Source organism: Polyodon spathula, chromosome 9, assembly GCF_017654505.1.
Source record: "Polyodon spathula isolate WHYD16114869_AA chromosome 9, ASM1765450v1, whole genome shotgun sequence".
In the NCBI taxonomy this organism is placed as follows: Eukaryota; Metazoa; Chordata; class Actinopteri; order Acipenseriformes; family Polyodontidae; genus Polyodon; species Polyodon spathula.
In genome coordinates, this window is record NC_054542.1 from 8,139,086 (window position 1) to 8,164,311 (window position 25,226).

A 25,226-nucleotide genomic window follows, 5' to 3' on the forward strand; every position below is an offset into this window, starting at 1 on the left:
AAAAAATAAAACCTGTAAAAATATATTTATATACAGCTCACGCCTGCGCTCATGAAGTGTTGTTCCACATAGTGTGCATTTCAAACGAAGCATTGCTTCCAAAACTGCATTTTTACTGTGTGTTCTACTCTCAGGGGAACTGTAGGCTTTTTGGCAGCACTATAGAATGCTATAGTGTTTTTCATATAGGCAGAAAAGTATGTATTCGTTTTTGTTCTGTGCAAAGCTTGCATTCTGAATAGAGAGTCATGTGTACATACTGTACACTCTATAAGGGTGAGAGGGTAACATCGCATCTAGGGGTAAGCAGATATTAACATCTTCCACGTTATTCATTTAAATAAGCTTAATGCGGTCGGGCAAAGCTGCTTTTAAAGTTTTCAATGCTTATATAGCCTTCCTTGCTTGAGGCGTGTTGAGATGCTGAGTGGAATCAGACACCTGACAATAAACCAGTTTCCTAATTAGCAGATCATTCAATTTAGTAGGGGCATATAATTAACAGCTTAACAATTCATATGTATAAAAGTTCACTTCGAAACCAGACACATTCAGTAACATGATATTGCAGTCTCGTTGCAGTCTTGGCTGGCATTTGCCTTATTCTGCAAAATGCAAGACAACAATCAACAAGAGCCTTCCTTATACTTTCTATTTACGCTAAATGTTTATTTATTTAAGTGAGAACAGTCATAATTATACATAATTTATATTTACAGTTAATTTTAATTATGAAATGATATGTTATGAACAACATGATCAGCTGTCATTATGAATAAACATGTGAACACAAAAACATATTATTGTATGATTATGATGATGATGATGATGAATTCTCTCTTGACAGACGCTGAAGGGCTAAATTTTCTGCTCCACTTTTACATGCCAAACCAGTCCGTGTCTATGTGCTGAGAGAATGGTAGCACTTTAAATGAAGTGTCTCTAATTGTTGTGTATTTACAGAGCAGTTACTTAGCAAATACATGTACTAGTGTTATTCTGCATAGTTACACTGTGCTTAATGTGGAAATCTTAACCCTAAACCTTACCCCACCCTTAACACTAAACCTAACCCTTTTCTGATACACTCGTGTACTTACATACATCGTATAGCGATGCATAATAACACTGTAACGATGTGCAAGTAAACATGTGTTTACTAAGTAACTACTATGTAATTACACAGTATTTAGAGACACTTCATGTGAAGTGTTACTGAAAGAATTCACTCCTGTAGTTTAAGGTAACAGACATATTTTGCTGACTGAAGCTGTGCTTAACTGGGTAAGACCCAGAAGAAATGAATCTCAATCAATAGCCCCTTCTGGAATCCTGCTTCACTGTTATCCAGTTCTACTAAGAATACAGGTTCATGTGTAATTTGCAGGAATAAAAACATAAATGTACTATACTTGCCTACTATTCACTGAGTTTTCAATCACACCCCACTCAGTTGCTATTGTCTTTTATAAATGCAATGGTTAGCAGCGTCCTTCAGAAATCTAAAACGCTTTGATGAATATAAAGTTATGTTGGGTTATTTTTGTAAAATAAAAAAGGACAGAAGTATGACCAAGCACGTTATACATTTCAAATGTCTTGTCTCTATTAGGTTTGGGTATTGTCTCAAAAATTTTAAATGGTTATTAGTTGCAGCCGACGCGAACACATTTGAATAGTTATGCTCAGTGATTCTTTGAGTCTGAATTTCATCACCGTGATGCTCATGGGCACAGTAAACACAGCCAGTAAAACAGGGCTTTGATGTTGGACAGTTCCCAGTATTGAGTCATTGTGTTGCCTTGAGGCTGACCTAAGCTGCAGCCTGGAAGAACAAAACCATGTTAATGATGCCAACCTTCTGAATTATTATTATTATTATTATTATTATTATTATTATTATTATTATTATTATTATTATTATTATTATTATTATTATTATTATGTTTTGCACTTCTATTAGCTACATAGATCTCAAAACAAACATAATATTTTGGGACCCGGCATGATTCTTCTCTTCCTGAAACCAATGTGAATGTGACTGTGCACGCCCTTCAATAGGCCTATAGTGTTTATAAAAGAAAAATCTAAAGACGTACCGGAAATCTAGCCCATAGCCTACCCACAACAACAAAAAGGAACAGGAACTGCAACAGTACACAACTGGTCACAGCTTCTCAGAACACAGACCCAGCTGAGCATTGTATTGAATCGACCCCTCGGCTAAAGGAAGTTCTCTCTTTCCATGCCGTTCTCTCTGGAAATGTTTTTGAAATGAATAGTGGGCCTGCCAATGTAAGGTGTCTCATCTTAAAACGTATGTAAAACACAGAGTCTGTGAAGAGTTCTCAGCCATGCTATTCCCACCAGCAGCACTCTATCAGCTGGCTCGGGTCTGATTTTTATTTGTAACCTTTCAAATGCAACGCAAATTTTAAGCAGATGGATTAACCTGGGGATTCTTACCCCCAACCTCTTTCATCTGGTTCACAGATTCAGCTGAGTTTAATTGTTGTTAAATTAAACAAGGGACACAAGTGAAGATGGAATTAATAGGGCAACATGCTGCACAGTAAACCAAGGGGCTGCATAACAAGGGAATCCTTATTGCAAGCCTTGTTAAAATGAGCTGGATTTGTGAAATACATGTTGTTGTGAAGTCACCCCTTCCATTAAATAATAACAATTAAAACAGCTCTGGAGAAGAAGCTCTTTCTTTCCCTCTTGCCATTGTGACAGGCCTGGATTGAGCCAGCTGGAAATAACAAAGGCACTTTATGCAGGACTCTGGCATTCCTTTAGCGTTTCAACTTTCTTGGTTTTTTTTTTTTTTTTGGTCCCTGTTGTTTTGGAGTATAAAAGCAGCACTAGTTAACTTTCTTAAAACTTCACAGCCCTGTAGCCGGTTGGGGTGCTGGTCTCCAAATGAGGTCCATGTGCTCCTCTACTCAAGCTTTCCAGTAGTGGCCAGATGTGGATGCAGATTACCAGGTCAAGCCTACTTAACAACTTCATTGTGTTGGTATGAACTTGCTAAACGTTTCAGCAGTTCATTTGTTGTTTTGTTGCTCTTAGAGATATTGCACGTAATAATAAGCAAGCAGCTGGCTTGTAAAAACATCTGCCAGCTACACCCTATTGCTGAAGATAGAGAGAGCAGCGTATTCTGAGCACACCCTGCCTGCTGTAATAGAGAGAGCGCCAGTGTCCGAGCACACCCTGCTGTAATAGAGAGAGCCTTGGTGTCCGAGCACACCCTGCCTGCTGTAATAGAGAGAGCCTTGGTGTCCGAGCACACCCTGCCTGCTGTAATAGAGAGAGCGCCAGTGTCCGAGCACACCCTGCCTGCTGTAATAGAGAGAGCGCCAGTGTCCGAGCACACCCTGCCTGCTGTAATAGAGAGAGCGCCAGTGTCCGAGCACACCCTGCCTGCTGTAATAGAGAGAGCGGCGGTGTCCGAGCACACCCTGCCTGCTGTAATAGAGAGAGCGGCGGTGTCTGAGCACACCCTGCCTGCTGTAATAGAGAGAACTGCGGTGTCCGAGCACACCTTGCTGTAATAGAGAGAGCGCCCCTGTCCGAGCACACCCTGCCTGCTGTAATAAAGAGAGCGCCAGTGTCCGAGCACACCCTGCTGTAATAGAGAGAGAGGCGGTGTCCGAGCACACCCTGCCTGCTGTAATAAAGAGAGCGCCGGTGTCCGAGCACACCCTGCTGTAATAGAGAGAGAGACGGTGTCCGAGCACACCCTGCCTGCTGTAATAGAGAGAGCGTCGGTGTCCGAGCACACCCTGCCTGCTGTAATAGAGAGAGCGCCGGTGTCCGAGCACACCCTGCCTGCTGTAATAAAGAGAGCGCCGGTGTCCGAGCACACCCTGCTGTAATAGAGAGAGAGGTGGTGTCCGAGCACACCCTGCCTGCTGTAATAGAGAGAGTGCTGGTGTCAGAGCACACCCTGCTGTAATAGAGAGAGAGGCGGTGTCCGAGCACACCCTGTTGTAATAGAGAGAGCACCAGTGTCCGAGCACACCCTGCCTGCTGTAATAGAGAGAGCGCCGGTGTCAGAGCACACCCTGCCTGCTGTAATCATAATCAAAGTTGGGATATTGGGGAAACTGATCCCGGAGGCAGCACACTGTAATGGAATTGATTGTATTATAAAATAGTCGCTATGTGATATTAGCTACAAGATCCATCCTGAAAAAATAACTGTAACCATATAGCATATTTAATAACCTAGCCATGTTTTGTAAGAACACAGTCTATTAAAAATCCTCATCTACACATTTATACAAAAAAAAAACCAAAAAACAAGCACAAATACCACACTGCTCCTACCCTCGTGAATCAACAGTGATCAGTCCTGAACCGAAGAACTGGTGCTACAGTGTCTGAACCACATGCTGGGTGTGTTGTTGTCTATTGTTTGATACGGCAGTTATAAAACCATTCTTTTGCTGTCATGCAACATAGAATAAAATGGGCTGGAATGTACATTTAATGATAACATTTTCAATATTATGCCCAGGAACATATAATTAGGACAATAATAATAATAATAATAATAATAATAATAATAATAATAATAATAATAATAATAATACAATTTATTATTTTCATCGTATATATAAAATAAATATATATGTGTAAGCTCACTTTCTGCTGAAAGACTGCAAGCACGGGGCGTCAGTACCATTCGAGGCGTTGAGTCCAAGGGTAAGAGGTGCTGGACTGTGTTAGAATCAATCATTCAAATATGTACTCTTTCTGCTGACCCAGCAGCATTTGATCCCCCCACTCTGGGAATGATCAGGAAAGCTCAGCTTGTTAGTTTCAGCTTTGCAGGAGTTATCAACATGACAGTAAACAGCGCTGGTGCCCAGGCTCTCCTTGCAAGAACATGTTCTCACCATAAATTACATCACTGCTGCGTATTAAATGCTTGCAGTCTTAAACTTCTAGAAATGATAGGAATGTTCGTGGGTGGATAGCAGTGAAAGAGAAGATCACCCTACAGTGTCAGTCGTGCTGGATACCTTGGGAGCGTTCCAGATTCCACCCAGACATTTCACTGCATTCTTCAAATAAGTTCAGATACACATCTTGTAAAAATGATACACTTTTCACTCTAGTATCATTTAACATGGCAGTGTGACTGACAGGGATCCATTCCTGTGTTTCTGTGCCCTTTCATTGCACCTCTTTTATTAGGATCAGGAACAGATGCCGGTCTGGGATGTGTTTCCTCCTGTGCCAAGCATTCGGAGTCGTGATGGAACAGCCAGCTTGTTTGTCATCAAGGAGAAACATTTTCATCTGCTCTCGTGCTGCAGGGAAGCAGATTCGTTACCTGGGCTGAGCTTGCGCTGCAGCTCCTGACAGAAATGCAACGTTTCTTACCCTGTGTTTCTTTTTGTATTATTTCAGAAATATATGACAGGGCAATGATTAAGCAATAGATCCCTGTGTAACGGGCATAGCTGTCTAGCTGTCGACTGCACCTGCACGCGTCGTACCACAATGCCCAATAAATCAGAGCTTATTATCTTAACCTTAGCCTAAATCCTGACCTTATTCTTATACTTATAAATATTAAGAGCAATGACAGTGCAACAGAGAAAAGCTCTATCTCCTGAGTTAGTCAGTAATTACTGGTAAATAAAAAGCCCTGCATGACCACTGCAGAGCCTTTCTTATTCACAGCGTTCACTTCTACGCAGCCTTCTCTTAAGTGCATTTCACAAACGGGCGGATTTGCTTTTGGTCTGTCTGTCTGCTAAAGACTTAAAACCAATGCATGCTGGAAGAGTCTGACAAGAGGATAACATCCAATGAACGCCTCAAGTCTCCCCTGGTGTGCCATGGGGTCTCCTGAAACCAAGTTTCAAGCCACAAAGTGGCTTTGTGTTCCCTCAGCTTAATGAATAAAAAAATATTTGTGCGAGACAGTTGATTGTGAAAAACGATTAGACATTATGAATGATAGTGAGTGCATTATGCATTGCTGAAATGCAAACTGCCCTCCAGATATGGGAAAGAGATACGAGCAACAGGGTATACTTATCAATGGTAATTTGTAAACTTCAAGAAGTGTGCAACATACAGCGGGCAATGATGCTGAATTACATTACCTGAAACATGCAATCGCAGCTTAGCATTATTTTTAACATATAACATTTTCAACAGGGTTATTAAATAACAAAAAAAAGTCAATATAAATATACAGCTGTATAAAGAAGCTACCTATTCAGCGAGTTTACTGTGCAGCACATTGCACTTACTTGTACCAGATTGATACTTGATTCTTAACAGCCTCACGTTGTATTAAACATAATTATATTGAGTAATTTAGGAATGAAGCTTTTCATTGAGAACTGGCAAGAGCATCTGGCTTTAAATCTTAGTACCTTAGACAACTAATTACAGCCCTAGCCACTAGATTAATGCTTGTTAGAGTCAAAGACTCCCCACTGGCTTAAGCTTGAGTTCCCCTCAGCCAGTGTGAATTAAGCATCTCAATCAGCACTTTTGTATAGAAGTACATAGAGCAGAGGGCTTGGATTGCATTGCGAGAGAGTTCTGTTGACAGATCGGCTACTTTCTGTAACAAGATGTATTCCCATTGGTTTAGGTTCACAGCAGTTTAATAGCATTTTCATTTTAATGTATAAATGATGTGTGTTGCGCATGACCTGTTATAAATGTTGTGAGAAAGCACTTCTGTGGTTGCTAATCTGCCTGTATTCACCTGTTCTCAGGGTTATCTACCCGACATGAATAAAGCTGTGTTTCCACATGCTCGCTGCAGCAAACGGTCCATCTGCTGTGCTTTTTAGCTAGCTGGGTTTACTGGAGTCTGCTAAACACATTGACTGCAGCATTCCGGAAAGGTGTTGAAAACATATTGACACTGTATCAAAGCTCTTTCCAACTGATTAGTTATGTTCAACATATTAGCTGCTACGCAAAAAGTATGCACACATTCGCTAATGTGGATTGTTTGGTAAGTGATGTGCAATGAAATCCAGACAGTCCTGAACACAAGCCCTGAACCATCTCTTAACTGGGGCATGTAGACAGTGAGAGACTCTGCAGACCCCTATAGAACATGATGCCAGGTCTGTGTAACAGCAGTCCTGAGAGCAAGCCCTGAACCATCTCTTAAATGGGGCATGTAGACAGTGAGAGACTCTGCAGACCCCTATAGAACATGATGCCAGGCCTGTGTAACAGCAGTCCTGAGAGCAAGCCCTGAACCATCTCTTAACTGGGGCATGTAGACAGTGAGAGACTCTGCAGACCCCTATAGAACATGATGCCAGGTCTGTGTAACAGTAGTCCTGAGAGCAAGCCCTGAACCATCTCTTAACTGGGGCATGTAGACAGTGAGAGACTCTGCAGACCCCTATAGAACATGATGCCAGGTCTGTGTAACAGCAGTCCTGAGAGCAAGCCCTGAACCACCTCTTAACTGGGGCATGTAGACAGTGAGAGACTCTGCAGACCCCTATAGAACATGATGCCAGGTCTGTGTAACAGTAGTCCTGAGAGCAAGCCCTGAATCATCTGTTAACTGGGGCATGTAGACAGTGAGAGACTCTGCAGACCCCTATAGAACATGATGCCAGGTCTGTGTAACAGCAGTCCTGAGAGCAAGCCCTGACATTCCATTGCCGCTGCAAAGCTACACTGCTGGAGAAGGGAGGCAGTGCACATTCGGTATCACTTTACATTGTCTCAAATTATTGTGTATTTACATAGCAATAACATAGTTACAATGTTATTATGCATAGTTACAATGTACTCCATGTACATGATATAACCCTAACTCTAACCCTAACCCTTTTCTGATACAATTGTGTACTTACATATATCCTGCAAAAAGATTTACACATTAAGTGCATTGTATTTATGTATAAGCACACGTGTATTTATTTAGCAGATGCCTTTATCCAAGGAAGCTCACAGACACTAGGGTGTGTGAACTATGCATCAGCTGCAGAGTCACTTACAACCACATCTCACCTGAAAGACAGAGCACAAGGAGATTAAGTGACTTGCTCAGGGTCACACAATGAGTCAGTGGCTGACCAGGATTCGAACAGGGGGGACCTCCTGGTTACAAGCCCTTTTCTTTAACCACTGGACCACACTGCCTCCTAAGTGTAAATACGCTGTAAATACACAGTAATTAGAGACACTTCATGTAAAGTGCTACCATACCTTTTAATTTCAACAGCCAAAAACACCAACAAAATTATAAAATAAACACACATAACACTGGGGTAATTCTCACAGTAGTTGGTGCTGTACACATCATTGTTTTCTGATGTAACGAGGCAATGTTGTGTGTCATTATGCATTGTCCCCTGTTGATGAGAAGAGAAGAGGTTAAAAGCTCCATAAGCATAAACAAGACAAGCCCGGCTCTAATGCATAGTGGTTAAGAGGCTCGCTTAAGGAGCATAGGGTCACCGGTTCATGTCCTGCTTGTACTCAGCTTCTAAACGTGCCCTCTTGTTTGGTGCCTGTGCCAAGTTTAAAGTTTAGTGACTGTAGCTGATTTAGTTTCTCTGTTTTAGGATTTAAATAGTCTCTGTCCCCTCTTCCTATCCTCATAACTCATACCTTCTAGCCCTGGGATTACCTTGCTGCTCTCCTCTAAACTCTGTCCAAGTACGCAGTGTACTTCTTTGGGATTGCTCATTAGAAATGTTTGCATTTTAAAGGTTGGATGAATGCTATCCTTCCGCAGGAAGATATTTAGTGAGCACTGAGGAATATGAGTTGAGCGAGACATGCAATGAATTTGCAATGTCCCAGTCGCTCTGCCTTTATTCATCTCTGTCCCAATACCTGCTGGAGGGCTGTGTCTAGTACACAGGCTGATCCAGCTGATTTGGGTTTAATAACGGAGACTCAGTTTGCCTCTTGAAACACTAGCTTGGAGAGATGTTTTCTGGAAGGCAGTCTGGCGTGCTCATTCAGACAACTCCGTCGCCAGATTGAAGGCTTATCATACAGACGGGATATTAGTCATGATCTTACATCTTTAAAGGGATCTTTGCATTTTTTGTTTTGGTCTGTGCTAATTTTTGTGAATAGCTATGAGTGCGATTTGGCAAATGACTGTAATGATGTTTCATCTCCCTGTCTAGAACAGGGGAGAGCGAAGGGGTTCGTTCTCCATGAAACCCGAGCTGATGGTCAATCAGCATTCTCTTTCTCAGCACTAATCCTTCAGGTTGGGGCTTGGTAGCCACATTATACACGCCACCGATTATAGACTAACTGGGAGAGAAAGAGGGGATATGAATTGTGCATTCATAAAAATACATGAAAACATTGCAAAAACTAAAAAAATCACGCTGTCAAAAGATCAAGTTGGAACGCTAATAAAAAAAAGAACAGAAAAGATGTTGTGTGTATTAAAGTGAAATTAGCAGCTTGTAGAAATCCTGTTTAATAGACATTGGCACTACATGACATTGATAAAGAACAATTATCTTTTAGTAATTATTCATTGAACACTTTAATCATCCAAACAATCATACTGCAAATGTTATGCTTACGCTAATCATACCTATCTGTACATGTATTCACTTTTATATGTTATCAGAATTTAGGAAATGGGAAATTACAAGGACTTTTTCTACCGTCTACGATTTCTAATACTGAACTTCTTACTTGTTTAATAACCTGCTGTGTGTTTGTGTCTGGTTTTAGTGAAGTAAGCTGGGAAAGCTGCATTCTATTAAATAGTCAGTGGGTTTCTGTTAGGGTGTGTAAGCTCTTACACTAGAATAGCTAGAATACTAGGAGCCAAGCTGCTTTTCAAATGAAATGTATCTATCTTGCAGGTGCTGCTGACAAGGTGACCAGGGGGTTTGTTCCAGAAGGGAGAGCACTGCATTGACATAATAATAATAATAATAATAATAATAATAATAATAATAATAATAATAATAATAATAATAATAATAATAATAATAATAATAATAATAATTAATATCATTATTTGCAGCACATTCTTTAATATAAATGTTTTGTTATACTCTATAGGAAATTTCCTGTGATCTGTGATCTGTCATTTGATAACACTTTACATCAAGTGCCTGTAATTACTATGTATTTAGATAGCAGTTACTTAGTAAATACATGTGTACTTACACATCATTACAATGGTATTATGATTAGTTAGTGAGCTTTCTTTGCCTAGTGTAGGACCAGATACCATGCGTGCTAAGACATGTGTTTCTTTTAAAACTGCACTCAAGGCCTATGTAATTAATGGAAGTGCGTGACAGGGCATAGTTATGGAATTATAAACTAGGCTGCTGGCATAGTGAGCTAGCACCACCCTACAGATACTGTGCTTCATGATGCTACAGTTTCGAAGAAACGCGAGGAGGGCTGAGTAGCATGCCAGCTTGCTTCTACCAACAACGAGCCAAACCAGTCATATCTCCTCTGGTGATGTAAATACACCCTAAACACAACATATCTAATTGCTTGGCATGTGCTGCTTTACATGTACTGTTGAGTGAGGTCCAGGAATTCAAATGTATTAAAATTCATTTGTGATCGCCACCTCCATCCCTGCAGTGCAAATCAAGGCTGTCTATGGGCATGTCTATTGCCAACATCAAGTTCATTCCTAGAACAGTTGCATTGAATTACACGGGAGAATGTCAGCTATGATATTACAATAATAGGCTTGTTTTTTTGTTAAGCTTCCTGTATGTAATTTGTAATGATTTTCTTAGCTTGATTTATGCATTGTATATTTAATGCCACTCTGCGCTGTGTCAGCTTGGCAGGCACGTCTTAAAAAAGTCGACTGTGGTTTACAGCGTTAGAAACTCCTGAGTAACCTTGAGTAGTCTTTTCAGAAAGGACTTTCATAGGAGCAGTTAGTAAGCATGGCAATAATGATCCATGCAAATACTATAGATCAATGATTAGGACAATGTATAGGACGTAACGCATCCCTTTAACTGGTGTCTGGTGGGATCCAAATAGAGGCTGTACAGGGCATGAATCTACACAGTGCTGGTGGCAGGAGGAGTGGGCTAAACACAGCTCATAGAGACAATACAATCTATAGGACTAAACTACTTACAGAAACACAAGGAGAGACTTGCCACAAAATGATTTGAAAGTAGTACTCCTTTAATGTCGGTGTATAAATGGGTTTGGATCTGTGTAATGATTCTGACTGCTGTGGTGTCCATACACCTCACAATGTCCCCGTGGATCCAGTTAGTGTTTTGTTCAATGACGTGACTCAAGTGGCTACATAAAAGCAAATAAAAGCTGCATTCCGAAATGCTGAAGCAGACCCATGTGGGTAATTTATACATCTGAACCTGTCTACTGCACAACGATTAAAGGGGCTGAACAATACAAGCATTAACTCTTCCATAAGAACACTTGTACCACAGACATCACTACTTCATTGATCAAAATAAAACTGAGAGCATGCAACTTAGCATGAATTACTGCTGAAAAATGGCTTTATTAGCAGCTTTTTCAAATCCACCATTCGTTTTGTACAAACATCTTCACCTGTGCTAGCTACCACCTGGTATGGATTATCAGGGCTTTTTGTGCACGACAGCAGATGAGCTGTTTAGTTTAGGTATAGCTTTTCCATGAGAACCAGTGCCAAAGAAAGTGAAACTTGAATGGACATACAAGCCTGTGCTGCAAATGTATTCTGCACTGGTAATGTAACACTTATATAAAATATAATGACCTCATGGATTGGCGAAGGTGTTACATATTTATGAAGGCGTTCCGAGCTTTATTTGCTAACCTGGGGGCTTTCATGACCGGGAAGTGACTAGTTCTTCAAGGTAATTATGCATGATGTTTTTTCAAGATATGACTAGTTGACTTCATCTCTTCAGGTTCAGCTGGCTTTGAAGTGGCAGCAGCCTGGGTTGCTATTGAAAGAGAACTACAGAATGTGTTGATGTGCTTGGCGGCACTCTACAGTTCTGTATCTGCTGTCATGGCATGTGTGTGATTGCACACTCTGTTTAAAACCTTAGAGTGGGTCTTCAGGTTGCTCACTAGCCTGGCGTATTTAGCTTTAATGTCTAAAATGATCATTCATGATCAGCCAATTATTTCAAGAAGGTTGATAAGTAGTAGAAGTGTATGGTTTCAGATGCTGGTCGGGTGAATGCAGGACCTACCTGATATATCTACCAAGTACAGAAGCACAGTGCTGAACCAGCCAGCATGCCAGAACTGGAGAGAACAGGTACTTGGATTGGGGTGCTGGCCCTTAGTCAAGCTGCTGCTATCTTTTTAGTAGTATATACTCTGTACTGTAGAAAGTGCTCCTGTTTCAATTGCCCCCACTCACCAATCACACCCCCCTTCAGAATGACATCACACCCCCTTCAGAATGACATCCCACCCCCTCCAGAATGAAGCTCTTCAACACCACCCTTCAGAATGACATTACACCCCCCTTCAGAATGACATCACACCCCCTTCAGAATGACATCACACCCCCTTCAGAATGACATCACAACCCCTTCAGAAGACATCACACCCCCTTCAGAATGACATCATAACCCCTTCAGAAGACATCACACCCCCTTCAGAATGACATCATAACCCCTTCAGAAGACATCACACCCCCTTCAGAATGACATCATAACCCCTTCAGAAAACATCACACCCCCTTCAGAATGACATCATAACCCCTTCAGAAAACATCACACCCCCTTGAGAATGATACTCTTCAGCACACCAACATTTTGCTGTTGTCCAGTCACATGAATCATGTAATTATTTATTTTAAAAACCCATATCATTTAGTATGCTTTTCAAAATGATGATTCTTGTTTCTCTAAATTCAGCTACCAGTACTGAAGACAATTACCAGAGAATATTCCTGCTCAGAGTTTCTCCAGTGCTCACAAAGAAGCATTATTGCATTCAGTTCACACTTGCTGACATAGGCAACAGGATTGCACAGTAAGCATTGGAGTGACTGCCAAGTGAATGGTTAAAAACCCTGAGAGTAATTGTATGTTTGAGCCAAGCGTTAAAGTGATTACAACTGTAATTCAAGGTGAATATTGAACACTTTTCCAGAGTTCCTCTTTGTAAGTTAGATGCAGTCAGAACTTCAGTAGTTATATCATGGATTTACTACCCACTACAATCATGAGTGTCCAGGATGAAAAATTGGCTCTTTCCAATGTTGTTTGATCTTTGCCTTTCCACATTTCTGGTACTCTGTTTCTGGTTCACCATGAGCCATGGCTGCAGGCTCATGCTGAAGCTTTGAATACTGATACATTAAAACCCATCTTGATTCCAAAAAGCCACATAAATTAAAGGTTAAGGCACAGGGAGTATGAAGGTGTATGTAAGTAATGAGTGTTTGTGTTTCAGCATCAAAGGTTGCAGGGATGTGGGAGATACCCCCGAGCTGCTGCCAACAGTGGCGAGGTTTCTGAGAATAGAAGTGGAGGTTCTAACTTGTTTAATCAGAATCCCTCGGCGAGCCCTCATCACTCACGCCAGGGGAGTTTTGGAACCAGGTCAGTAATGCTAACCTGACGCACTGACTATAAGTATGCTTACATTTGTAATGACTTCTAAATGTGCTTCCCCAGCTTGAAAAACACACACGTTGACATGATATGACTTCTCAAATACCGGGAACTGACACATAGACATGCCCGTCTTTACACTGGGTTTGAACTGATCCACTTCTCTGACCTCAACAGTTACACTCCACAGAGCTGCATGTCATTTTCAAGACACAGGGACAGTACATCTTGTAAGGTACTAACTCAGTATTTCAACACCGTTCTCATTTCAACAAATGTACAAAGGAATGGCTAAAATTTCTGGAAATCCAAACCGTTTCTGTTTCTGAAAAGTCACGGGGGCGGGGGGGACGGGAGAGGCGAGATAAAACCAGACACACAGCACCTTTTCATGATCAGCTTTATTTCACCTTTCTGTGGCTGGGGTTGTGAAAGTAACGAGATGCAATAAGACATTACTTGTAATCAGATTACATTTTTGAGGTGTTATTTAAAAAAAAAAAAAATCAGATTACTTTTCAGGGCCAAAAATAATGAAGATTACTATTTGTTACTTTAGCTGGAAACCTTGCTGAAGTTGACAGAAGCACTTGTGTGCAAATAAGTTGTAGGTGCTGTATCTGATTTAGTTTGTATACCTTACTCGCATTATAACTAAGATGCTGGCCAGTAAAACCTATTGTAAACCTGACGCGCAAAACATTTTGTGCGGTTCGTATTATCTGTTATCTATGTTTTTGTTTTTTATTATTTTCATTTTTGCAAGAAAATAATCAGTAACAGGTAACATATTACTTTTTAGAGCCAATAATTAGTAGTATATTCCTTTTTCAAAGTCATTTTAACATCTGTGTTTATGGTGTAATTCAAGCAAATGTATGTATTAAAAACATAAAGACCTCCTTACTTCATTCTTCTACCGTGACAGAATATATGGCTGTTAAATTTAAACTGAAGGTTCATTGAATGGCACTGTAGGTTTTCTATATCTTTGCACTAATATAAGGAGATTCATCTCTAGAATAATCATTAATAAAAACTGCACCAGAAATACATTTATCTTTTTTATGTATTACATCAGCTGCACAAGGACGCATTCCTCACACATACCAAAATCCATTCGAGTTCTCTTGATGTACAGACAAGTGTATTATTCTTGATCCTTGTTAACAGAGACATACAATCATAACTTTAAAAACTCAACGAGAAGATTGCCGTGCTAAAAGAAACACTAATACAACTAGACAAAACATTTCGAAGAGAAGTCTTGACTTGTCAACGTCTTACACGACAGACCTGACAAAACGTTTCGTTTATTTTAATGTGCACTGCAGATATTTGACAGCATAGCCTTAACTTGTTCAAATCAACACACCATACAATTCAAAATCATTAGCAATTAATTTCAAATATTTACTTGCACTGGGTAAAACCGTTGCTTAGCGTCAGGGGATGACATCAGGACAGCAAACCTCAGAGTTTTGTGCGACCCGCCTTATTCCCCTTGAGAACACCTTTACTTATTGCACAGCCTATCAATCTGGAAACCACACGGTATAGATAAGGTTGCACCTTGGCACTTGATGAAATGGGCTGTGTGTGGCCAGGACACAGCTGGGTCTGTTGAAGCTGGAAGGAAATACTGCTGACTTAAGTAACTTGGCGCTTTTTTAGAAAGAGAGAAAAAAGAAAGGCAGCAACCTTTGACTTTCTTTTGAGGAGTTTCTTAAACCCCGAGAGGGAAGGCTAGAGTTAAGAGCCTGTGTAGACCTTTTGGTTCTCTGCTCTCTGATAGACTGACTACCCCCGTCTTGTAATTATATACAATAGAAAAATCCAAACCTGTACAGGAGACAGCAGTAACAAACATGTAACAGAGAGAGCAGCCTGTTACAGGAGGACGCAGCTCTTCTGCTAATAGCTTCACGCTCTTTTTTTAAATGCAATGATTTTATTCCTTGCATTCCCTTGTAAATCCTACATGCCGACATTGCTTTTCCCCACTGGATTTGGTGAATGTTATTTAATTATACGCTGCAGCCGGTTCATTTCATTAATTAGAAGGTTTTGCATTCTGCTTTGGGTAACACTCTACACTAAGTGTCTCTAACTACACTGCATTGACACTGCTATTAAGTGTGTGGTTACACTGTTAATGGACTTTTCTCTTGTTAGATGGCTAGTTTAAACAAAATGGGTCATGAAGCACTTTTCATTTATGGAGATAGAAGTCTCTGATAAACAGGACTTTATATAACATATTTCAGTAAGGACATTTGATATACTGCACTTGATTTAAAATTTACACACTCTCCTGATAGTGAATAACACAAAATAAAAAAATAAAAAAAACTGCTCTCTTAATTATTTACAACAACCAAGGGCAAGGTATCAAAAGTATTGTATTTCCTTACGCAAACACTTCCTTTCAGCAAATTCATTTTCTTCTTATGATGATGACATCTTTATCAGCAGATCATTGCCGGCTAAACTAAGAGCCTGTGAACGATGCACGGCAGACAATAGTACACTGACCCAAGGACTCAGCGAGTGTGTCCCCAAACAATAATTGGTTGCATCAAACAGTATCTGAGCCCTCTACATATCAATTAGTTATCAAATGCATCTAGAGCAGCCCAGTTCAATAGGCCCACAGCTCCCTCTGGAGGTACACCCCTGATATTACCTCTTGCACAGAATGCCTATCGGAATTTTTTTCAGGTGAGAGAAAAAAATCCAAATCTGGCCCAGACTGATTTGATCAGAACATACCTGTCCACAAGCAGCAGTGATCAACACTGACAGGAAAGGAGGAAAGAAAGTGCTTTCAAGGCTGAATTTAGTTTGTGTCGTTATCCGTTAGTGCTGACCCTAGTAATACACTTTAATTATGGCACTGCTATCCTTATAATACAGCAGCTTTGTAAAAATATCAGCTAACAAAATGTTGAGAACTGCATGCAAATATGTATTGTTAACCTGGAAAAAATAGCAGACGTAATCGGTTATCTTTCTCACTAAATACAAAAGCACAACAATCTTGAATTGTAACCATAACAGATGAAAACAAGAGGCTGCTGTATTGGGAGAGCTAATAAGAGAAATCATGTGTGTGAAGAATACTCTCACAAGAGTTACTGTCACAAGCGTTCATTGTGACTGTGCATAATAACATTGCAATGATGTGTAATTACACATGTAGTTACTCAGTAACGACTATGCAAATATACAGTAATACACTTAATGTAAAGTGTTACCACTTTTTTTACTCATGAAATATGTTACTGAATATGTTACCTTGAATAATATTTTATAAATATTGCCCCTTTCCCATCACATAACCATGCCAAATGCTTCTAATATTATTTGTAAACACTGTATTACTCAAGCAGACTCACGGCTCATAATCTGTTGGTTGTGTTTTGATCATTGTCTATTTAAATAAAGTAATTTCATTACTGTTTATTAAATTGACTGTGTCACTATCTGAAATATTGATGATGACTTGTATAACGTTACTATCATCCCAAAGCCATACAGAAGTCAGTCAAAACATTTTTTATAAATAATATACTTATTTATACACAAATAAAAAAGAGTACATTTGAATTTACTACAGAGAAATGCTCTTACTGAAGTCTTTTATAATCTAAACGCTACCAGTACTTTCCCTTATTAGAGCTGCAGGGTATGCAGACCCTCTGTCTAACACATAATTACCCCTGTTTGATTTTCACTTGCTTTTAATTTTCTAGTGCTCATATAAATAAAAGCTCAGATATTGCTTTTGTTTTTTGTTGCCAGGAACATGAACAGCTTGAAGGGCTGCTGTCCAGACTGTGGTTGGAGAAGCGCGTGTGTTTCCAGCATGTCTATAGGTTTTCTGAAGTTGCTGCTTCATGCTGATCCCCGGTAATGTTGCCTTTGGAAAACGAAGGCCACCATTACAGACAGGAATGGCAGTATTTGTGGGTTCTGGACCCCAGCTGGATTAAGATGTCTTCCTGGTGGGGGAACTATTGATGGGCTTGACACAGCATGCTGTCTGTATTAACCAAGCCTCTCGCTCTTGAAATATGGCACATCTTAGTTGCAGAGCGGTGAATGTGCCTTGTATCTTGGAAATCTCTTGACTATATTATATATGTTCAAGGGAATTCCAAGATACAAGGCAGAGGAGGATTTTTTTTTTTATCTGAATAAAATCGAACAGCTTGCAAAAAGGACAAAACCACGAGAGGCTCTGAAAGGTTCTTATAAGCAATGGAAGGTCTAAAGAAGATTTCTGGAAGTGAAAAGCTCTCACTGACTCATCAAACCTTGTTTCCATGCCCCACTCAACCCAGGTTGAAAACCGTGCTGCCCCTGATACTGCGTTTCCATTGGCTGCCAGTCCGAGCTGCCCCTAAGTTTTCTTTCGGACCCTTGCCCAAAGAGGGCCAAAGCGGTTTTGTAAACAAATGAATGTGACCTAAGCTGCAAGGCTTTCTGGGAAAGAACTGCCAAAATTTGACCTTAGCAGCAAGGCTTTCTGGGAAAGAACCACCAATATCTATTGAAAACTCCCATTGTATAGAAACAGTATTTTCACTCAGCTCCGGGAGGACCCGGATGAGCTGGGGCTGGCAGTCAAGCCGTGCTCATGGAAACGAGGTAGATGGTATCTGTATCTTCTTACATCATGTTTTTGTTCATGGTTAAAGCATGAACTATATAAGGTGAGGTCTCTGCCTGAACCATCGCTTGGCAGCATTATTAATGTACCTGTATGATTCAATGTATCCAACGTCTCTGTAATGTGTGTATTTATATGTGTAACACCTGCCCAGGTTTGCAGAATAGTAAACAGCAGTGGCCCTGTCGATCCATCTTAGCCCTGTTCCACAGTAATTCAGGACCTGGTTGGAACATGGTTGTGGTGCAGAATGAACTGAAAGAGCCACGAAATCTGATCTCTGTTTCGTGGTATGTGCAGGTTATTTCTCAGCAGGTATTGTGTCTTTAAAGTTTTAGGTAAAAAGTATAATCGTTTGGCATGCGTGTATCTGAAGCACTGTGTTGGTTTCCTCATATACTGTACTTGCAGCTATCAGTCTGCTTTGTACTCCCACAGATGAAGTATTTTCAATGCTGTGCACCTCTCTATATGCCTGTGCCCATCTTCAGAGAAATTTGAACATTTTAAAGATAAAAGACCCTATAACATGCCAAAACAATACATCGCCATAGTAACCCTGCAAAGAGGACATGAGCTAATGATAAATAAACTCCTGCACAAAAATGTATTTTCAACAGGAGGCGTCTCTGTTCTAAGGGACCCTTTGTGCTGTATCTCTGAGCTGAGGGCCCCTTGAAGTGTTCTTGGATAAGCTGAGTACTGCAAGCTGCTGGGACACCATCACACAGAACAAAGACCGGCCCGTATTCTTGTGAGTGTGCAGGCGGAGTTCATTAAAGCCGTCTATCACAGGGCTGGAATCCTACCCACATTCTGCCAGTAGAGAAGAAAAGCCTGGTCATTGGATTGGAGGGCATTCCCCCACATCAAAAAGGCACCAGTGAGACCCGTCTAGGTCTGTGTAATGAGCAGATTTTTCAGCAAGTGCTTGAAAGACAAATGAAGCTTTTAATTGCAAACCAGGGGGGCTGTGCAACAGAGTTTATGTTCATTGCACTTTACTGTCTGGAGGCTTAACCCTCTGGATTACCTGATCATGTGAAGCGAGCACATTGCCCTGTCATGTGACCTGCCTCCCCCACCCAGGGAGGTTCTATGCTGATAGAATTTAATGCTGTCTGTATGCCTGGAATAACACTGATACCTTCTTCATATAACATGAGAAAGGTAATCTTATGCCAGTTCACGTGCAATTACATTTCAATCACTGACAGTAAAATAGAAAGTAATCCCAAGAGATTTCTGCTTGAGCGTGTGGGCCAAGAAAGCATATTTTAGACTAAAACAGGATCAGTTGAGCTCTCAATACCAGCTCTCAGAGAACTACCCCCTGAACTGTTTTAAGTAACTTGGTTCTTTGCTCATTATATCTGTGGCCGCTTGATTAACACTCCAGTACGGCAGGTAATCAATCAGGCTGGACAGGGTGTGTGATATACTCTAATTTTGTGGAAGCTGACGCCCTGGGATCCTTCAAGAAGCTGCTTGATGAGATTCTGGGATCAATAAGCTACTAACAACCAAACGAGCAAGATGGGCCGAATGGCCTCCTCTCGTTTTTTTTAAATTTCTTATGTTCTTATGTTCTTAGTATTAATCATTGATGTCCAATTCAGACTCATTCAATATATCATGCACACTTTAGTTTCCCAAAAGGTCAACATTTACATAAATCTCGTCAGTCATGTTTATTGCAATAAATTCCAATATGTCTGCCGGTTGTTTTTTCCAAATTCTAGTGGCGTATGGATATCTACGAGTGATTTGCCCCTTTGAAAAGAAGAGCCTACTCAGGGTGATATGCTATAATAGCAACTCCCCCATGTGATCTGTTTTGACAAATCAGGACAGAGTGTTTAAAATACCAATTTTATAAAACAGTGTTGAGTAATGATTGCTAACGTGGTGATTCTAAACTTCCATTATCATTAGACTCGGCGGTACCTGCTTTGGACACAATATGACAGAAGAAAGTTGTTTTACTTTTGAAACAAATACTTTAAGAAAAAAAAAGGGTGATACTGAAATGTAGTTGTACCAAGGATACAATGTGTTTGTTGTGTAAAAGCATACACATACACGTCAGGGGATATGTTAAAATGATAACGATCCTAATCTATGAATCTCACTGCATTGAATGTGTCTGTCTGTCACACTCTGCATGAGAAACACAAGGTCTACCTCCTGCTCTCCTGCAGTAGTACCTCCGAGTTGCACTGAGGTCTATTCCAATAAACTGTCGATTGTATACAAATCATGCATCAGGTTTTCATCTTATTTACTTTCAATGCAGTAGATTACTGTGGTCCAGTGTAATGAGGATCCTGCACAAGTGTATGGACTGGAGAGTCAGGGCCAGTAAGATGGACATTTTCTGCCACCATGTGGCGCTAACATGCCATTACAAGAACAATGCTAAGCATTTAGTTTGAATGAAGGCAAGTGCTGCCGTTATGATGAATAGTGTCATCAGAGGGAAAGGGTGTCATTTGTAGTCAGCGCGCAGGCGCGGTTAATTTGCACATGCCTAGTTCATGTTTTGCACCATCTTTGAATCTTGTCTGCTAAAAAAAGAGTCTCAATTTAATGATGGAAAGATCATCACAAGACCTGGTTTCTCTGATGTGTGCATTTATTTATCAGAGGAGAAGGCTAAACTTTCTAATAAACAGAAACAAATGAATTCTACAGTAACACTGAACAGAGTTCAGGGGCACCCTTCTGTTCCAAATAGTCTCCTAACAATATCTGACACCTTAGGTTCGAAATAGTGTTCCTGCCAAATAGTGTCTCCTAGCTGTATTTGTCACGCGAGCACAATTGGAATAATACAGTAATAATGTGCAATATATTGTATAACTGTATTGATTGGATATGTCATTAATTTTACAGTCTTTGCATTGATAATCAGTGCATTTACTACTGTAGCACAGCGGAATAGTGCCTCTATTGACCTACGTGTGCAATCATGTGCTGAGGATGTAAAATAGTTCTCACTGACACTTCTTTAGAAATCAGCAACAGGCTCTACAGGAATTTAAGATGTACTGTATAAGAGAACACAGCGTCTATTATTATTATTATTATTATTATTATTATTATTATTATTAGTAGTAGTAGTAGTAGTAGTAGTAGTAGTAGTAGAATTGTATTTGGTATTTTTTTCCTTTTGAAATAAAAAAAGCTAATGACAATTTGGAATAAGTACTGTAGATTCAAGAGCCCAATGTGTTATTCTATTTTTCCAGTTCGAGCACTTTGATTTCTAGCCACAAGAGGTCACTGTAACACTCTCCACAGCTACAATCACAGATGCAGTCATTATTCGAGTGCTGTGAATAACATTTACACGCAGATGTTTCTACCAATTCATTCTAGAAGAAAAACAACACGGCAATCCGGCTGTTAAATACACATTGCAGTGTGATCATTTTGCTTGTGTTTTAATAAGTGCAGAGGTATGCATCTCCTTAATGTTTAGATCAGTAGTTTTGAAGCTAGGATCGGGTCTGTGTATTGCTCAGATCCGCCCCCTTTTTTTTGGCTTCTCTCAGCTCCTATCGGTCTCACTCGGTCATTGAAAGGTTTTCTTGACTTCTTCTGGAGAAAAAAAGACTAGAGACCTGTGCTTTACATCTTTTTGATGATGTCAGACCTGGTCCGACATAGGACCGCAAAGGGTTAAGTCCATTGTAACTATGCATAATAACATTGGAATTGTGTAAATAATCATGCATTTACCAAGTAACTATGTAAATACAAAGAAATTAGAGATACTGATAACACTTTATATTAAGGTGCTGCTTATTAATGTCTTATACATGTTTATACATGTATAATAAATGCTTAATGACTGTGTTATAGAGTATTAATAAAGCATTATAGATGGTTTAAAACCATGCAATAGCCATAGACAGAATTCCAGTTTTGTTTTATAAAGGGGACAGTTTTTAGCCCCTGTTCTACTTTGGGATGTTTAAAAGTAATTCTGTCTATGGTTAATGCATGGTTATAAACCATCTATAATGCTTTAGTAACACTATATAAGATAGCTATTAAGCATATATTATACGTTTATAAAACATGTATAAGACATTAATAGGCAGCACCTTAATATAAAGTGTTACCGTGTATTTTACCCCCAGGTAAAGCAGTTTAGCACATTGTTTGCCTCCATGTACGCATCCTAAACAGGGCTCATGCTGTCAGAGGTGTTCCCCTCCTTATCCCCCACACCCCTTTCCACATAACAATGCTGCATGGTTGTTTCATTTCCTGCATGCTTTTGGAGCCCTAATCCCAGAATAATTATTGTATACTGTCTCATGTAACTGCGTTTGACACCTGTCAACTCTGCTACTGAAACCAGCCACATCATTCTTAATGAGGGTGTCAGGAGCTGCATGTGTGTGATCGCTGTGATTTTTAATGAAGTTGTTGTTTTGTCTCTCAAGCATTTTAAAGTGGTATACCGACAAATGCATTTCATTATTTATGACCGTTATATTGAAATCATGGTTACAGGGAGTTATACTGAATATATTTTACAGTCCGATACAGAAAAAAATACATCTATCAAATGAATTCACATTATATAACATCATAAATTATAATACAGAAAAATAGCAAAGAAGAAGTCACAGAGGAATGCAAAATCTTAATCACAGCTAGTAATTATAAAACACAATAATACCACAAACCTTGCACATGTTATAATTAACATCTGAATTATGCATGTGCCTTTAATCTATTTGCATGTGCTGAAAATGAAGCAATATTGAGATCTGCTGCCATTTATAATGTGTTTGAGTGCCTACAAGTCAGCTTCTCTGTGGGAAATTAAAGAGGCACTGAACAGGGAATATGGAAATCTGCAGGGAAGGTCAAGATTGCATTTAAATATGTATAAGCTTCAATAACCGGACGGTGCATCATGCTTTTAATCTAATTTCCTGGTCGTAGACAAACATATAGCCAATATTTCTTTCTTTATATATATTCTTTGTAAATGTCATATTAAATACAGAGAGATTTGCCAAACTGGTCTTTAGTTTAGGTTTACAGAAGAATCAGATTTCATGGTTAGCATTTGTTCTAAACAAAACTTTTCTTCATTGGTTGAAAGTCTGGATATCTTTCCTAAGTAAGCACAAGGCTAAGTGCAGAGCAGTTCAAAGCAAACCCAGGGAAAGGGCTGTCATTGCACAAGCCTCTCTCTTTCCTCGTCAGCCACAGGTCTGCACAGAGGCTGGAATTCCAACGCCATGCATTCTTGAACTGCACAATAACAGTATGTTAGAGTAATTGTTAATTAGCAGGCTCTCTGGTTGGGCAAGCAGTCACAAGTGAGAGATATTCACTGGAGAGCTAACCCTTTCAGGAGGTTGCAGACGCAGTGAAAGGCACCAGGGAGGAATCAAGGAGGACGTCTGGAGGCAGTTCTGTGGAGCAGCCCAATCTCAGGTAAAACAGGAGTTAGGAAATTATTGCTCTGGGGGTCAGAGCAAGTCATTCAGTCCCAACAGCCCTGCCAGAGAGCTGACCCACCCCATAGACTGTACTGGTCCAGACATACCAAGCGTTACAGGAATGAAGTGAGGGAAAATACAGTAATAATAATAATAATAATAATAATAATAAATAATAATAATAATAATAATAATAATAATAATAATAAATAAATTACATTGTTAAACAATACAGATCCCCAACTTATGTTTTGTTTTGAAAATCACATTGTCAGTTTTAAATAATAGATTATTTATTAGCACTGAAGTGGCCACAGAATGTGAAAAGAAATGTTCCAAACACCTGAAACTGAAACAGAGCCCCACCGTGTAGCACTGCGTGCTGATTGCATATTCAATTCTATTACCCCTCTGAAACTGAAACAGAGCCCCACCGTGTAGCACTGCGTGCTGATTGCATATTCAATTCTATTACCCCTCTGAAACTGAAACAGAGCCCCACCGTGTAGCACTGCGTGCTGATTGCATATTCAATTCTATTACCCCTCTGAAACTGAAACAGAGCCCCACCATGTAGCACTGCGTGCTGATTGCATATTCAATTCTATTACCCCTCTGAAACTGAAACAGAGCCCCACCGTGTAGCACTGCGTGCTGATTGTACATTCAATTCTATTACCCCTCTGTGACCATGACCAAGCAATTCTGTTCCTTTACAAACATTTGAATGTCGTGAAATCTGCTGCCCTGGAAAGAGCTGCTGATGTTTCCATATCATTGCTGAGAGGGCAGTGAAGCAGGTACAATCCATATTGATAAAACACAGACGCTCTCTGCAGGGGCCCCCATTCGTCTTACTCTGCGAATGTATCTACCAATTAATCAGCTACCTTCGTCCTGTCACCTTCGCGCAGGAAGACCATTCACTTGGGGACTGTGAGAACTTTACTCTGACATGTATATCATTAACTCCATTTGACAGGCAGGTCAGAAGGGACTATGATAGATGGCCAGACAGGTAGGGCGAGGCAGTAAATGGATATTTCCATCCTGGTTAATTTAGATACTGTACAGGCACAAAGTCATAGCATGTGTGTGTGTCTGTGTTTGTGTGTGTGTGTACACATACTGTACAATTCCAGCAAAGATTATACCAATTAAATACAATACCAAAGTTTCATTATACCTGATCTATAAAATGTATCAACTCATCGGAGTTATGGTAAGATGAGGGTTGGGTTTAGTGTAAGGGTGAGGGTGAGGGTGAGGGTGAGGGTTAGGGTTAAGGTTAAGTTGAGGTTTAAGGTGAAGGTGAGGGTGAAGGTCACGGTGAGGGCTAGGGATAGGGTTAGCGTTAGGGCTATGGTAGGGTGAGAGTGAGGGTGAGGGTGAGGGTGAGGGTGAGGGTGAGGGTGAGGGTGAGGGTGAGGGTTAGGGTTAGGGTGAGGGTGAGGGTGAAGGTCAGGGTGAGGGCTAGGGATAGGGTTAGGGTTAGGGCTA